We start from the raw sequence: 18,639 nt of genomic DNA, 5'->3' as shown, positions 1-18,639 counted from the left end.
TGAAGGAAATTGGGAGCTTAATTTTAAGAAAATAAAAGGTTCGGATGTTGCAGACCATCACTGTAGTTTTGCTGTTCATGAACAAAAGCAATTTTGCCTGATATGTGCTTTCTTACTTTTGGCAGATGTTGAGCAGATGTTTTTTCCCATAGACACATGGGGATTTTCAGGAAAACACCCTTCTAATGACTTAGAAATGGCAAAAAGCTGTGTTGCATAACTTAGTGATGGGGTAAAAACAAAAATTTCTCAGTTAAAAAAATAGCACCGTAAAACAACACTAACTTTTTTTTGTCTTTGTTCTCCCAACCATTTCAGGATGGAAGCAAAAATGCTTCATGGCTGATGTGTGTATCCAGATGCTGCAGGCTCATCTAGAGATTGGTGAGTTCTCCAAGAACACCTGTGCTCTAAAGGCTCAAAATTGGTTACTGAACACTTTGATACATTCCTCAGGCTTGTTTTTCTAGGTTTAAGAGCCACTGTGAAGCATTTCCTGAAGGATAATCCATAAAGAGAGGTCACTTTTAGCCATTTAAGTTTTCTTAAAAACATGCAGAACATTCTTTTTTTCATGTAAGTGGAATGTGTGTATACACACACACACACACACACACACACACATATATATATACATACATATAAGCTATTCCATACATACTTCTATTCTTTCTCTTGATGGAGACAGCATCTTTCTTCATATGTCCATGATGATGAATCAAGGATGATGCCTAGATTGTGAATCAGAGTGACTGGGTGGATGGTGGGGTCCCTACAGTATTAGGGAAAATAGAATGAGGGGGAAAGATAATGATTTCAGATTCTGACATGATGAGTTTAAAATGTCTTTAGGATATACAGTTTGAAATATCCAATAGGCAGTTATAGATGTGAGACTGGAGGTTGGCAAAAAGGTTAGGGATAGGTAAGGAGATCTGACAATCGTTCTTCAAATGGCCATGTTCAAGTTTGTTGGAAACATTGTGAGTAATTTCATGGGTCTATTAGTTGACTGGTGGCAGAGGGAATTTCTTCACTGGGGAAAGTGACCACTACTATAAAGATGGGTCAAAGCTCAGCCCTGGTGTGTCTGAAGACATGGATCACAAGTTATACATACAGTGCAGAATCAAAGTTAATGTGGAATGTGTATTTGATTGTCTCAAATTTGCTTCATGTTCCAGTGCTTATGACTTAAACTCTTGGCTAATTGAAATAGTATTTACAAAGTACAAGTTATTGATTGCTTAAGTCATGTCAATCAGTGAGTTTTCTATTTTTTTAGTATCTGTGTATGAAAACTAAATACCTGTCCAATACTTGACTCATATCATACTGTGAGTGCTTTCTTACTCTTTTTTTGGGGGGGAAACCCAACACATGATCCAAAACTTACACTTTTTTCCCCAGTCTTCCAACATGGGTATTTAACCAAAGACTGTGGGGAAAGGAAGCCTAATTCATTAGGACCAGAACTGTACCTGGCCCAGACTATATACCTTCTTCTAGAGCCAAGAGGCCCCTTTAGTGAAAAGAGAGAGGAATATTATTCCGGCTCCTCTTGGACCCAGCAGCAGTTCTAAATATCAGACAAGATCTTGCAAAGTAAAAAAAAATTGAGAGGGAAAAAATACAGTAATACAGAAACGGTATTACTTCTGTATCTGTGGTATTTAGTGAGCAGTAGAAAACTTTGAAACTGGGCAAAATCTAGATTTGCTTAAGTAATACATTCTTGGTCATTAGAGATTCACTCTTTTAATTTCTGAATTATTCAGGTCTTCATTCTTCCTTTTCCTTTCTCTGCCCCTTTTTTGTTATTGTTTTGTGTCCTTGAGCATGTCTTTTCCTTGAGCCTCAGGAAAGTGCAGGAATTCTAATAAAGGGTGGCAATTTATTGGCCTTCGTAGCTCTGAGTACCAGGGGGATTGGGAGAGGAGGAGGTTGAACCACTTATCTATGAATTCAGACCTATGGTTTCTTTAATCTGAGCCCTCCCTCCACTGAACAGATGACAACACCCCAATCCTACCTTAGTTACTTTGTCTAAAATGTTAATTAAATTTTTATTTGACAAAGATTTATAAATGCCTGCTATGAGTTAGGCACTGTGCTTGATGCTAAGGGTACAAAAAGAAAAAAAAATACTTCAAGGAGCTTTTCTTGTGTGAATTGAAAACAGGTACATAGATAAGATAATACAAAGCTTGTGCAGAATAAATCCAAGTTGATTACCTGAATGTCAGTGTGGGTGAGGGTGGAGCCTCAAAATCAAGGAAGGCCTTTTGGCAGAGGGGGTCCTTGAAGGAAGGTGAGAGCTTCATGAGGTGAAGTAAGAAAGGGGGGCATTTCAAGAATGAGGAGCAAACTGTGCACAGAGTCACCAGAGGGCTATGGAGTGTGGGACACAGAGAAAAGGAGGCATTTGGGTTTGCTGGAATACAAAGTGTTTTAGAAAGCAATAGAAGGCTAGATTGAAGCCAGATTGAAAAGAGTGTTAAATGTCAAGTGGTGGTTTCTGTTTTCTCCTACTGATGCTTCTTGAGTGAACCCTGGAGTGACATGGTCAGACCTAGTAGCCAACTTTTTTGTGAGGAACTTACAGAATCCATTGCCAGGCACATCTTCAAAGCCTCTCTCTACCCACCAGGTCTTGGGTTCTATCAGCATGATGTCAAGAGTTCCAGGATGCCTCCATGAGGAGGTAAGAAAAGAGGATTTCCAAGGTTTAGTGGAGATTTGGTTAGATCAACCCCTCAAATTCTTTCACTTTCTGTGGATTCAATTTCTGCAAAGATGTTGGATGATCAGGCTCAGTTTTCCTTCTCTCTATTCCAGCTTCTCACTCAGAGACCAGTCAAGTCAAATTCAACATCATTCTTCTTGGCTTACCTATTATGGTAGAAATGAAACTGCATTTCTGTAATTAGATTATTGGTTTGGATATTGAATAAAATAATAAATGAAGGACTTTTGCAGAAATAACCACTTGAATGGTAGCCTGTAATATACTCGATAATTGTCAGTTTTGATACTTAAGCCTCTTTCAGTGGACCGAATACTACAAATAGCATCTATACTAGTGGGATTTATAAGTGCTAGATGAGTAATTAGAGAACTCTGACTAGAATTACCCCCATGGTCCTAATTAGAGAAGCAATTCTTCATGTCTAGCTCTATCTGGAATGATCTGGTGGTTGAGCCTGAAGGCAGGGGGACCATCTGACAGCTCTCTCATGGTCCCTTCTAGTCCCATAATTCGGAGACAGTTTCATGTAAGAATGACAGGCCCAGCATTCCTAATGAGAGATGTCTCCACATCCCATTATGTGTAATGAGTAGCAGGGCCCCTTAGGGCTCAAAGGTGAGAGAACTACCAGAAGGGGCACTTCATGCTTTATAATCCATGATCTCTGATTGTTTTATTAACCCGAGTTATTGTTCTCCTCTGAGTGGCTCATGTGACAGATCAAGAAACCAATGCACCAAGCAGGTTAAATTTCATGCCCAAGACGTCACAATCAACAATGTGATGTAAAATAAAATCTTCCCTCAGCAGAGTGTTCAGCACCACAGTCACCCCATACCATACCCTTTCATTTAATCTATTTAAAACCAGCAAATTTTTAAGCCATTCCAGCCTGAAACAAATGTCTTATGAAACAACCCTTGCTTTAGAGAGAATTTTGACAAAGTAGGAGCATAGAAATGATTGATTTGATGTCTGCTGAATGTCCACTCTTTAGAAGCTTCAAGCATAACATGGGCTGGTGATTGAACAGCTTTTCAATTCTCTGCAAAACCAATACTGAAGAAATAATATGAAACTTCAGAACTTAATAATATAATATTTGAAAAATGAGAGCAGTGAGCTGGCATAGTGCATAGGGTAACAGGACTGGAGTCAGGAAAACTTATTTTCCTGAGTTTAAATCCAGCCTCAGACACTTACTAGCCATGTGACCCTCGGCAAGTCACTCAACTTTGTTTGTACAATTTCTTCATCTGTAAAAGGAGCTGGAGAGAACCCACAAAATGACAGAGAGGAGCTAACCTCCCGCTGAAGACAGTCCAGGAGGCCAGCCCCAAGTGGCCAGCACAGCACTCTGGTAGCCGAGTCCATTCCCATGTGAGCCAGAGGTTTTAGCCTCAGAGCGGCCACAACCAGCCGCTGGCTGGAGCGACTTCAAATCACTAGCATCTGTGGTGGATTGCAGAATTATCAACCCATAGATGCTAAGGACAAAGTGAGAGGTCAGTGCAGTGTGGACTTTGGGGCCTGGGAATGTGGGAGGGAGGTCAGCCTTTGCCCCCTGAGTGAGAAGAGGCTGAGGCACTGGGGTCGTGGCTGCTTCAGAGCTCCTGGCCTGCAGATTGCAGGGGAACAAAGCAACCAGTCTGAGGGGTAATCATTCTTGCTTTGACCTGCTTGGGTCTAGATTTCAGTCTAGAGTGGATATAATGAGGTGTGTGACCAGTTTGCCAGAGCTTGGGGAGGCTTCAGAGAAGGCACCCAATTAATAGCTTCAGGAGCTGAGAAAACCCCAGCAATCTGGGACAAAACTCCCCCCTCTGGTAGCAGAGTTCTACTGTGGTCAAAAGCTCAAAAGTCAAGTAATTGAGTGGCTACATGAGGAAACGAAGGAAACAAGGCAAGCATAGTAATACAACTGTGGACTCCTTTTTGGGGGACAAAAAGGATCAAGGCATGGAACAGGAGGAAGACAATGAAGTCAGAATTCCTGCACCAGAAGCTTCCAAGAAAAGAATAAGCTGCTCACAAGCCATAGAAGAGTTTAAGAAGGATTTTGAAAACCAAATAAGAGAAGTAGAGGAAAAATTAGGAAGAGAAATGAGAATGATGCAAGAAAATTATAAAATGAGAGTCAACAACCTGACTGAAAAAAAAATAACACCTTAAAAATAGACTAACTCAAATGCAAAAGAAGCTCAAAAAGCCAATGAGGAGAAGAATGCCTTAAAAAGCTGAATTTGTCAGATGGAAAAAGAATCTCACAAGCTCATTGAAGAGAATCATTTGTTCAGAATTAGATTGTAGCAAATGGAAGCTAGTGACTTTATGAGAAATCAAGATACTATTAAAAAGATTCAAAAAAATGAAAAAAATAGAAGGAAATGTGAAGTATCTCATTGAGAAAACCACTGACCTGGAAAAATAGATCCAGTAGAGATAATTTAAAAATTATTGGACTACCTGAAAGCCATGATCAAAAAAAGAACCTAGAAATCATCCTCCAAGAAATTCTCAAGGAAAATTGCCCTGATGTTTTAGAACCAGAGGGCAAAATAGAGATTGAAAAAATCCATCAATCACCTCTTGAAAAAGATCCCAAAAAGAAAATTAGCTAGGTTCAAAAATTCCCAGATCAAGGAGAAAATACTACAAGCAGCCAAGAAGAAACAATTTGAATATTGTGGAAAGACAATCAGGATAACACAGTACCTGACAGTTTCTACATTGAAGGACTGAAGGACTTGAAATATGATATTCTGGAGGTCAAAGAAGCTGGGATTAAAACCAAGAATCACCTACCCAGCAAAACTGAGTATCATGTTTCAGGGGAAAATATGGTCATTCAATGGAATAGAGGACTTTCAAGCATTCTTGATGAAAAAAACCAGAGCTAAATAGAAATTTTGACATTCAGATACAAGAAGCAAGAAAAGCATGAGAAGGTAAACAGAGAAACAAAATAAGAAACTTATCAGAAACTATCTATATTCCTACATGGAAAAATGATAATTGTAACTTATGAAACTTTTCTCAATATGAGAATAGTTGAAAGGAATATAAATGTGTGTGTATAGGGTATGTATACATACATACATATGTCTATATAAGAGGGTATATGGGTGTATGAATACATATGTGAGTTTATGTATATATGTGTACAAGTATACATAGACAGAGGGCACAGGACCAGTTTAATAGGAAGGGATGATACTTAAAAGGTGAAATTGAGAGGTGAGAGAAGATTATAATGAGAGGAGATGGGGGGAGACATAATGGGGTAAATTATCCCACATAGAAGAGGCAAAGGAAAACTGTTACAATGGAGGGGAGGAACAGGAAGGCAAAAGGGAATGGGTCAACCTTACTGTCATTGAATTTGGCTTAGGGAGGGAATGACACATACACTAAATAGGGTATCTTGCCCTATAAGAGAGTAGGTGGATAAGGGGATGAGAGGAGGGATGATGGAGAGGAGGTCAGGTTGGGGGAGGAGGGATGATGGAAGCACACACTTTTGAAAAGGGACAGGGTCAAAGTAGAGAATGGAAGAAGTGGGGGTGGGATAGGATAGAGGGAAATATAGTCAATCTTTGACAATATATCCACTATAGAAATGTTTTGTGTAGCTACACATGTACAACCTATATTGAATTGCTTATCTTTCCAGTAAAGGTGAATGAGGAGATAGGGAAAGAATCTGGAATGCAAAGTTTTAAAATCAAATGTTAATATATATATATATATATATATATATTACATGCAACTGGGAAATAGCATATACAGGCACTGGGGTATCGAGATCTGTCCTGTCCTACTGGAAAGTCAGAGGGGGAATGGGGGAGTATATAGGAAAGAGAAGATTAGGAGAGGGTGTATACAGTGGGATTGCTCTTTTGGGGTGGTGGGTAGGGGAAAGATGGGGACAAAATTTGTAACTCAAAATCTTGTGGAAATGATGTAAACTAAAAATAAACATAAAATTTAATTAAAAAATAAAACAAAAGAAGCTGGAGAAGGAAATGGCAAATCACTTCAGTATCACCACCAAGAAAACCCCAATTGGGTCAAAAGAGGAAGACATGACTGAAATAATTGAGTTATCAAAACATTTGAAAAATAGAAGTCCTGGTCAGCAGCCATGGTGAAATAGGAAGAACATGGCATTGGAGTTCTAGGATCTGAGTTCTAATTCATACTCTATCACTTCTGTGTGACCTTAGACAAGTCCTTTAATGTTCTTTGGTCTCAGTTTCCTCATATGTAGAATGAGAGAGTCAGACAAGATGGTCTCTGAAGTTACTTTCAGTCTTAAATCTATAATTAGACTACTTTATAGAGTCTATGTTGACGGTTCAACTTCCTCTCTTCATCTCTTGCTCCTTCCCTTACCAAAGACATAAATTTAAATATCAGTTGCACATTCTTCCTTGGTTCATTGTTACCAATTTGATTAAATTCAGTAAATATTTATTAACCATAGATTAGTCACAAGACTAGAGGCATTGGGGATGGGGGGTTAATGGCTAAAGGAACAACCCTGAAGTTAGCAAGTACTGGGTTCAAGTTCTGTCCTATTTAATCAGTTAATTAATTTAATAGTTTGGATTGTTACAATAGATTTTAGTTGATCTCTTTTGTTTTTATTGCCTAAAATTCCCCTTCTGTCTCTTCCCTTATTCTAGAACCATCACAGCTGATAAATTTTTAAGAGAATAAGCAAAGAACTGATCAATATGTTTAAAACATCTGACGTTAAATGAGGGGGCTCTAGCTCACAAAGAAGTCGAGGTGAGGTATCTGCTCATAATCATTCTTTGGTTGCCTCATTTCCTAATTAAGAAGTTACAGAAGAGTTGTTGATCTGTATTAACAGATCCTTCCAGTAGAGGGATTTTCCACACTAGAATCCCCTGCAATAGTGAATGACAGCTCTGGACTCCTTCCTTGCCTTCCTTTTCCTCCTACCCCCAAAAGCCAACAAATAGACAAAAAAAAATGACAACCCAAATCTGTGTGTTTGTGCTGACTGCTGGGGTTACAAAGAAGACTGACTATACATTCCATAGGGTGAAAACGCTTACTGTCCTGTGGGGAACAATATAAGTACACACATAAAAGCATGATTCCATGCAAAAAGCAATGCCAGGGAGGGATCCAGACAGAGAGAGGTGTGCTTTAGCTGAGGGAGTCAGGGAAGGCTTTGGGGAGGAGGTCACCTTTACCTCTACCCTGAGGAAAAAGCAAAATCTTAGGAAGTAGAAATGGGGATGTGTGTGTTCCAGATGTGGGTAGTGGCCTGCAAGAAGGAAAGGGAGCAGCAGAAGGCAGGATGGGGGAAGAGCCCACAGCTTAGTTTGGGGAAAGAGCAGAGTCATTTAGCATGAAATAAGGCTGAAATGTTAGACTGGAGCCGGATTAAGAGGGCATTGAATGCCAGGCTAAAGGACTTTATATTTTACTCTATTTATTCTCCCAGTCTGTAAACTATTTGAGGGCATGAAGCTCTTTAGTCTGTATATTGATATTCTCTAACATGCCTAATATTGTATACTACATACATCATACACTCAATAAAGATCTCTTAAATTCACCCCTGAATGAATGAGCAGTCAGATCCAGGAAGCTAGGATGGTGTGCCCAGAACCATGGAGTCCTGAGCTCAGGGTCTGATTCAGTTGCTTGGTGCCTATATGACCTGGGCAAAGTCACTTAACTCTTCTGGGTCTCAGTTTCCTCACTTGTAAAATGATGGGTTTGGACTAGATGCCCTCTGGGGTCCCTTCCAGCTTTACATTAGGAACACACGGGCCAAGAATTACATTATTTTAGTGGAAGACAGGGCTGCTGCCTTCAAGGAACTTAAGTCAGCTGAGGAAAAGGAATGTCAGCAGGTCCTAATGTCGACATGAAACAAATAGAGACTAATTAGCTAAATTATGCAATCAAATAGGGAGGGGAAGGAATAAGAACTTATAAAATGCCTACTTATGAGCTAGGCACTGTACTAAGTGCTTCACAAATATTTCATTTGATCTTCACAATGACCCTATGAGGTAGGTGGAGCTATTATCTCCATTTTACTTTTGAGGAAACTGAGGCAAAACTTAAGACTCTTGCCCAAGGTTACACAGCAAATACATGTCTGAGGCTGGATTTAAACTCAGGTCTTTCTGTCACCAGGCTCAGTGCTCTATGCATTGTGGAACACCCTAGCTTCCCAGTTATAATTGGTATGATCAGGAAAATTCTTACCCCAGGACACTTGAGATGAAAATTTGAAAATCACGCTGAGTTTTTCTTCCTGCCTCTTCTGTCACAGCAGCTTTCTAATTAAGAATTCATACAATTCCATAATAATTTGGAGTGTATTTCCCAGAAGCTTTAAAAATTACACAGTAAACATTACTTGAAAATCATTGAAATAGTCATCATTCTGCAAACCCATGAATTCTTAGAAGCTAAAGAGCAGTTCATGGATTAGAAAAGCCTTTCTTCATACTCTGGTCCATCCCAATGATTTACTACCATTTTTTTCCCACTATTTCTTAATTTGCATATTTTTTCTATCAAAGGTGATTTCATTCAATTTGATATGATAAATAATTATTAAGTGCTTATTATGTTCTAGATATTGTTCTAGATGTAGGAGCATAAAAAAATAGAACCCTTGCCTTTAAGAAGCTTACATTTTAGTAGGGAAAACTAAAAAAAATTGTATTACATATACAAAGTTAAAAAAAATAAAAACTATAAGGTACAAATAAAAATATGTATGGAAGAATGATTTAAAAAGCCAAAGTGATTTGGATATATGGCCCAGGTTACTAACAGATGAGAGGATTAGAACAGGGGGCAGTTAGTGGTACAGTGCCTAGAGTCAGGCAAACCTGAACTCAAATTTGGTCTCAGACACTTACTACATGTGAGACCCTGGGCAAGTCCCTTCACCCTGTTTGCCTCAGTTCCTTCATCTGTCAAATTAGTTGGAGAAGGAAATGGTAAACTCCTCTAGTATCTTGGCTAAGAAAATGCCAAATGAAATCATGAAGACTCAGGCATGACTGAAACGTCCAAGCAACAAGAACAATAGAAGAGATGGCAATGAGTTGGGCATGTATTCTCAGGTTGCAAGAAAGGCCTAGAGATGGAAGATGGTTTGTCACATTTGAGGAATGGTAAGTAGGCTCATTTGGACAGGTCATGACCTCTACCATTTCTATTGTGTTTCCTTAACATTCTGATTCTTCCAAAATAGTGGTGTTCCACAGTGTAAAGGTAGTCTCACCAGGTGAGGAGATGGCCATTTTCTGGCAATGAATAGGTGCTGAAAGCTGAGCATTTTCCAGATTTTGATTCACCCCAATCTCTCAGCCAATTCTGACCCCACTGTCTAACATTGTCTATCTGCACTTCTTTCCCAAGATAAACATGGGGATGAATTAATTTGAAAATCTTTATGGTTACAATTGTATATGAATTGCTTGAGAAAAGCAAGAATATTGGTGTTATTTCATTTCATAACAGCAACATCATGCTTGATACCAGGCTGACCCAAAACATTTGGCCTTGAAATGAAGAGACTAGACTCAATTGTATTCCTTATTTAGCTAATTCCTTCTTACTTGAGTCCTGGAATTGATACTAAACTGATGTTTCATTTCTCCTTTTTGTTGCATTTTTTAATTATGTGCTTTTAAAGAAAGGATACATCCCCAAATAAAAGCGAAAAATCTGGAGAGCTAAAAGGAACACTTAGACAATTAGAGATATGGTAGCAGCTGTTGGTGTAGAGAAGGTAAGTATTTCAAAGATTATTCAAATGTATAATGAAACAGGATCAGTATCACTGAAGTCCATGGAAAGTGCTGACAGACTTTTGCTGGGAAAAAGACCAGCTATTCCTCGGAAAATAAACCAGGAGCTTTGGAAAGTTCTAGTAGCTCTAAGGATTTTTACGGATTCCTCTAGAGTTGGGTTTTTTTTTGCATCATAGGTCCCTTGAGCAATCTGGTGAAAACTACAGACCCCTTGTTAGAATAATGATTTTAATTAATTGATGATAAATTTCAGTTGGAAATTATCAAAAGAAAGATGGATTTTTTTTCCCCATCCAAGTCTACCGCGAAGCCCCCCTGAAATCCAGGTTAAGAATTCCTTTTTCAGAGTGTGGAAGAGACTGAAAGTTGGAATAATAGAAAGAAGACCAGTAAAAGAACAGCTGCTAACCGTTGTTGTAAGGGGGGGAAATGCGTGTTATAGGTAATATAATAGAAAGACTAGAGTTACAGAGATTGAAAAATAAACTCAATGTAATTACTGTAAATGAAACCAATTTCCTCTTATCCAAGGATTTATGAAAATCATTGTCAGAAGACCTCCATTTGAACCAAGAATAAACATCTTTATCTCTCAATCAACAAACTATTTTTATGTGCTTATGATATGCCAAGCATTATGCTATCAGTCTTCAAAGCATCCCATCATTAAATATTTCCTGGAATTTTTATTTCCTGTGATTCTGAAAGTCTTGTCTGCACTGAAGAAATGAACTTGGATGAATAAGAAGCAGAATTACCAAAACTGCCAAATGAAGATTGAATGCTTCAACATAGTAGTCACAAGTCACTAAAGGTTAAGAAATTTATCTGTGGGAGTGAAAGTGGTGGAGAAAGTCCAGGAAGTTGCCTGAGCTCTCCCCTGTTTCCCTTGACAACAATGTTAAATCAAGTCATTAAACAGATTTTGTACCAATATAACCTACAAAAAGATGGAGTAAAACAATTTAACAGCTAAAGATGACTTAGAAGGACTTCAGGAATGGTCTGTCTCACTTGGGTTAAAAAGGAGTGCAGCCTAATGCAGATGATGTCCAGACAAGCAGGGAGATATTCTTAGCCACAGCACAGAACAGCAACCAAGGCCCCTAGGTCCTGGCTCAGCAGGCCAGTGGCACAACAGGTATGCTGTGAGGCCCCCAGTCCTAGCTCAGAAGGCAAACCACTAGCTCCGGAACCCTTAGCACAACAGGTGTGACTAGTCTGGGCCATCTCAGCACAATGGCCAAACCACCAGCACCTCAGGACCTGGAGAAGAAAGCCATGGGTCAGGGTCCTGACCCCCAGCACAAGAAACTTGAGACTATACTCCAGGATAAGAACTCAACCCTTAAAAGCCATGAAATTGTCTAAAAATGAGTATCCGTGTGCACGTGCATGCACACACACACACACACACACACACACCAGAAAAGAGCTCTGGACATAGAAAGCTACTATAGTGAAAGGGAAGATCAAAACACAAACTCAGAAGAGGACAATGATGTTAAAATCCCTGCATGTTAAGCCTTAAGGAGGCTATGAATTGATCTTAACCCCGAAAGTCCATGGAAGAGTTCAGAAAGAAACTTTTTTAAAATCACATTATAGAGGTAGAAGAAAAATTGGTTAAAGAAATGAGAGCTATACAAGAGAGACAGCTTGGAAAAAGAATGACAAAAAATTGACTGAGGAAAACAATTCCTTAAGAAATGGAATTGGCCAAATGGAAAAGGAGGTGACTGAAATTAATTGAAGAAAAGAATCCCTTAAAAATTAGAATTGGTCAAATGGAATCTAATGACTCTATGAGACATCAAGAATAAATGAAACATAACCAAAACAATGAAAAAAGAAGAAAATATAAAATACCTCATTGGAGAAACAACTGACCCAGAAAATAGATCCAGGAGAGAGGATTTAAGAATTACTGGGCTACGTGAAAACTGTGATTAAAAAAAAAAAAAAGGACAACATTTTTCAAGAAATTATCAAGGAAATCTGTCCTGATATCTTAGAACCAGAGGGTAAAATAGTCGTTGAAAGAAATTATGCATCACTTCCTTAAAGATATCCCCAAACAAAAATTTCAAGGAATATTGTAGACAAATTCCTGAAACTATTGCATCAAGGAGAAAATACTGCAAGCAGCCAGAAAGAAACAATTCAAATACCAGGCGGCCATAGTTACGATTACACAGGACTTAGCAGCTTCTATAACAAAGAATCAAAGGGTTTGGAATATGATATTTCAGAGGAGAAAGAAGCTTAGATTACAACCAAGAATCAACTACACAGCAAAATTGACAGTAATCTTTCAGGGGAAAACATGGAAATTCAATGAAATAGGGGACTTTCAAACTTTCCTGGTGAAAATATCAGAGCTGAACAGGAAATTTCATCTTCAAACACAAGACTCAAGAGAGGCATATAAATGTAAACAAGAAAGAAAAAATGTTGTTTAATGAAGTTAAATTGTTTACATATCTACATAGGGAGATGCTACTTTAACTCTGGAGAACTGTATATCTATTAGGGCAGTTAGAAAGAGTACACATAGACAGAGGGTATGAGTATAAGTTGACTTTGATGTGATGATATAAAAAATGAGTGAAAGGGGTAGGCAGGTGGTGCAGTGAATAAGAGTAGTGGCCCCAGAGTCGGGATGACCTGGGATCGAATATCTGGGCTCACATACTTAGCACCCACCCAGAAACACCTGGCCGTGTAACCTTGAGCAAGTTACTTAACCCCAATTTCTTTTAAAAAAATGAGTGAAAAAAGATTAGAGGAAAAGAGGAAAGGGGGAAGCAGAATGGGGTAAATCACATCACATGAAGAGGTAAAAAGAGGTAAAAGACCAATTATAGAAAAGGGAAATAAGAGAGGTGATGAGCTTTGTTGGAATCTTAATCTCATCAGATTTGATCCAAAGAGGGATTTACATACACACTCAGTTGAGTATAGAAATTTATCTTACCCTACAGGAAAGTAGAATGGAAAAGAGAAAAGAAAAGGGGGGGGTTCTGATAGAAGGGAGGTCAGACTGAGGGAGGTAGTGGTCAGAAGCAAAACACTAATGAGGAGGGACAGGGTGAGAGAAGAGTGAGAGAAATGTATAAATGGAGGGAAAAATAGGATGAAAGGAAATACATAGTAATCTTAACTATGAATATGAATGGGACAAACTCTCTCACAAAACAGAAGTAGATAGCAGAGTAGATTAAAAAAAACAGAATCTTACAATATATTGTTTACAAAAAAAACATTTGAAGCAGTGAGATACACATAGAGTAAAGGTAAAAAGCTGGAGCAGAGTATATTATGTTTCAGCTGAAGTAAAAAAAAAAAAAAAAGAAACAGTGGTAGCAATCCTGATCTCAGATGAAGCAAAAGTAAAAATAGATCTAATTAAAACAGATAAGGAAGGAAACCACATCTTGCTAAAAGGCACAATAGACAATGAAGTAATATTAATACTAAACATATATGCCTCAAGTGGTGTACCATTCAAATTCTTAGAAGAGGTATTAAGTGAATTACAGGATAAAATAGTCATCAAGGCTATACTAGTGGGGGACCACAACCTTTCCTTTTCAGAACTAAATAAATCTACCCACAAAATAAACAAGTTAAGGAGGTGAATAAAATTTTAGAAAAGTTAGATGTGATAGACTTCTGGAGAAAATAATAAACCTTTTATTTTTCCTCAGCAGTACATGGAAATTATACAAAATTTGCCCATGCATTAGGGCATAAAAACCTCACAATGAAATGCAGAAAGGCAGAAACATTAAATGCATCCCTTTCAGATCACAATGAAATATAAATCGTGGAAAGATAGGCTAAAAACGAATTGGAAACCAAATCATCTAATGCTAAAGAATGTGTGTCAAATAACAAATCATAGAAACAATCAATAATTTCATCAAAGAGAATGACAATAAGGAGGCCACACACCAAAATTTATGGGATGCAGCCAAAGCAGAACTTAGGGGATTTTTTTTATCTCTAAGTGCTTACATAAATAAAATAGAGAAAGAACAGATCAATGAATTGAGCATGTTATCAAAAAAGCTAGAAAAGGAACAATTTAAATAACCCCCAAATAAATACTAAATTAGAAATTCTGAAAGTCAAAGATAGATAAAAGTGAAGAAAATTATTGAATTAATAAATAACTAAACACTAGTTTTATGAAAAAACAAACAACAAAATCCATAAACTTTGTTCAATTTGATTTTTAAAAGAAGAAAACCAAATTAGCAGTATCAAAAATGAAAAAGGTGAATTCACCACCAATGAAGAGGAAATTAAAGCAATAATTATGAGCTATTTTGGTCAATTGTATGCCAATATATCTGACAATATAAGTGAAAAATAAATTACCCAGATGAACAGAAGAGGAAAAAAAAAACTTAACCTCATTTTAGAAAAAAAGAAATTGAGCAAGCCATCAGTGAACTACCTAACAAAAATTTTCCAGGACCAAAGAGATTTACAAGTGAATTTTACCAAGCATTTAAATATCTATTAATTCCAATACTATACAAACTATTTGGAAAAAATAGACAAAAAAAAAGGAATCCTACCAATTTCCTTTTGTTACATAAATATGTCGCTGATACTTAAACCAGGGAGTGCTAAAACAGAGAAAGAAAATCATAGACCAATTTCCCTAATGAATATTGAAGAAAATTTTAAAAATAAAACATTAGCAAAGAGATTTTAGCAATTTGTCATGAGACTAATACACTTTTACCAGGTTGGATTTATACTAGGAATGCAGGGAGAGTTCAATATTAGGAAAATTATCATCTTAATTGACCATATCAATAACAAAACTAACAGAAATCAAATGATTATCTCAATGGATGCAAAAAAACTGAAACTTGAAAAAATACAGCCCTCATTCCTTTTAAACACTAGAGAACATATAAATAAATGGAGTTTTCCTTAAAATTCTAAGCTGTGTCTATCTAACACCACCAGAAAGCATTATATGTAATGGGGATATGCTGGAAGCTTTTCCAATAAGATTGGGTTGAAACAAGGATGTCCATTATCAATTTAATGTTGTACTTCAACATTCAATATTGTACTTGAAATATTAGCTTTCATCAATATGAGAAGAAAAAGAAATTGAAGGAATTAGAATAGGTAAAGAGCAAATAAAACTATCACTCTTTGCAGGTAATATGATGGTATAGTTGGAGAATTCTAGAATATCAACTAATAAAACTAATTGAAATAATTAAGAACTTTATCAAAGTTCCAGGATATAAAATAAACTAGCATAAGTCATCAACATTTCTATATATTACTAACAAGAAATAGAAAGATAAATTTCATTTAAAATAACTGTAGACAATATAAAATATTTGGCAATCTACCTGCCAAGACAAACCCAGGAATTATTTGACTACAATTACAAGACATTTTTTAGACAAATAAAGTAAAATCTAAACAACTGGAAAAAAAGACATCAATTGCTCATGGATAAATTGAATTTATATAATAAAAGTGATAATTCTACATAAATTAAGTTACTTATTCAGTGCCAAACCAATAAAACTACCAAAAAATTATTTTATAGAGCTAGGAAAAATAATAAAATTCATCTGGAAGAACAAAATGTCCACAATACCAAGGGAAATGATGACAAAAAGGCAAAGGAAGGTGACGCAGCTGTACCAGATCTAAAAATATATTATAAAATATCAATCATCAAAACTGTTTGGTACTGGCTAAGAAATAGAGTGGTGGATCAATGAAATCTACTAGGTACACAAGACACAGGAGTAAAAGACTATAATAATCTACTATTTGATAAACCCAAAAACTCAAGCTTCTGGGATAAGAACCCAGTATATGACGAAAACTTCTGGGAAAATTAGAAAATAATATGGCAGAAATTAGGCATAGACCAACATCTCACACTATATACCAAGATAAGGTTAAAATGGATACATGATTCAGACATTAAAGGTGATGCCATAAGCAAATTAGGAGAGCAAGGAATAGTTTAACACTCAGATCTATAGGAAAGGGAAGAATTTATCACCAAACAAGAATTAGAGAATATCATAAAATGCAAAACAAATAATTTTGATTACATTAAATTCAAAAGTTTTTGAACAAAGAAAATCATTGCAACCAAGATTAGAAGGAAAGCAGAAGTGTGGGAAACCATTTTTACAGCCAGTGTTTCCTATAAAAGTCTCATTTCTAAAATATATAGAGAATTGAGTCAAATTTATGAGCATATAAATCATTCCCCAATTGACAAAGGGTCAAGGATATGAACAGGCAGCTTTCAGATGAAGAATTTAAAGCCATCTATCGTCATGGGAAAAAATGTTCTAAGTCACTATTGATTAGAGAAATTCAAATTAAAACATCTCTGAGGTGCCATATTGCATCTATCAGATTAACTAAAATGACAAAACAAGAAAATGATAAATGTTGGAGAACATGTGGGAAAATTAGAACATCAATGCATTTTGGTGGAATTGTGAACTGATCCAACCATTCTGGAGAACAATTTGCAACTGTGCCCAAAGGGGTATAAAACTGAGCATATCCTTTGATCCAGCAATACCACTACTAGGTCTGTATCCCAAGGAGATCATAAAAAAAGGGGAAAAAAGACCCAATTAAACATATTTATAGCAGTTCTTTTTGAGGTGGCAAAGAATTGGAAATTGAGGGGATGTGCATCAGTTGAGGAATGGCTGAACAACTTAAGGCATATGAATGTGTTATGGTTATGGGATTTAAAGATCTTCCATGCCCCTTGAATTTGCTGATGTAGCAGGAAGGGATGGGGCAAGAGGAAGCAGAAGCCAAGATGGATTGCAGCCTTGACTGGAAGCCTGGCCATGGCAGCAGCAGTGGCAGTAGCAGCAGCAGTGGTGGCAGAGTGAACTCTTGTTTTTGAGCCGGCCAGAATGTCTGCTAAGGACTCCTGTGAGGACTGCCAGGGACGAGAACTGCAAGGGGCCAGAGCTGCTGGGAGCAGGCTTCATCGATGCTGAACAGTTGCTGTGAGTGGGGAGAGGAGGACCTTTGCCTGAGGGAGCCTGTTCTGTTTTGAAGGCTTGAGAATGTGGGTGTTTACTACATTAACTACATGTACCAACTTCATAACATGGCTTTGACTTTCTGGTTTTAGGACTCAGTTTTCTGGTATTTGAGTAAATGTTCTGGCTTTATTCCCCATGTAGAGAGGCTGGTATATTTTGTGATTAATACCCATATCAGCATGTTTATAGTTACTGTAGGCATTGTGAATACTGCATTGTTGATACAGAATGTAATGGAATGCTATTTTGTTAGAAGAAATGATGAGAAGGTAGATTTCAGAAAACCTGGAAAGGCTTATGATGAACTGATGTAGAGTGAAGTGAGCAGAACCAGGAGAACATTGTAGACAGTAACAACAACATTGGGCAATGATCAATTATGATAGACTTAGCTCTTCTCAAGAATGTAATGATACAAGACCAGGGGTATGGAATTCCAAAAGACTCATGATGGAAATTGCTATCGACATCCAGAGAAAGAATGATGGAGTCTGAATGCAAATTGAAGCATAATATTTTAACTTTTTGGTTTTTTTTTCTTTCCCATGGTTTTTTCCTTTTGTTCTCATTCTTCTTTCACAATATGACTAATGTGGAAATATCTTTAATATGATTGTACATGTATAACTTGTATCAGATTGCTTGCTGTCTTGAGGAGGGGGGAGAGAAAGGGGGAGGGGAGGGAGGGAGAAAATTTGAACTCAAAATCTATAAAAATGAATGTTGAAATCTATCTTTACATGTAACTGGAAAAAATACTATTAAGGGAGAAAAAGTGATGGAAATAAACATGCATAAGTACTCATTTGATTTACACCACATTGAAAACTCTCACTCTGTAATCAAGACAACATATCTATATTTATATCTATATCTAATCTATCTATAGCAATTTATACATATATCTATATGAATCTATACATATCTCTATCTCTCTACTATCTATCTATCTATCTATCTATCTATCTATCTATCTATCTATCTA

The 18,639-nt window shown here is 37.1% G+C and overlaps 1 long non-coding RNA gene across 1 annotated transcript in view; it reads left to right on the top strand.

Moving 5' to 3' along the window:
• The window catches only part of LOC138157847 (uncharacterized), a 107,113-nt gene that overhangs the window by 376 nt on the left and 88,098 nt on the right, over positions 1-18,639 (top strand). The window contains exon 2 of the long non-coding RNA XR_011167478.1: positions 319-384. This is a non-coding gene — a long non-coding RNA (uncharacterized lncRNA). The remainder of the gene's footprint in view (positions 1-318; positions 385-18,639) is intronic.

Source organism: Petaurus breviceps, unplaced genomic scaffold (genome assembly GCF_028583685.1).
Source record: "Petaurus breviceps papuanus isolate PSGF00001 unplaced genomic scaffold, PetGlider_PUasm1.0 173, whole genome shotgun sequence".
Lineage (NCBI taxonomy): Eukaryota > Metazoa > Chordata > Mammalia > Diprotodontia > Petauridae > Petaurus > Petaurus breviceps.
Note: the sequence above shows the minus strand (reverse complement) of the source record. Positions and strands in the feature narration are given on the sequence as shown.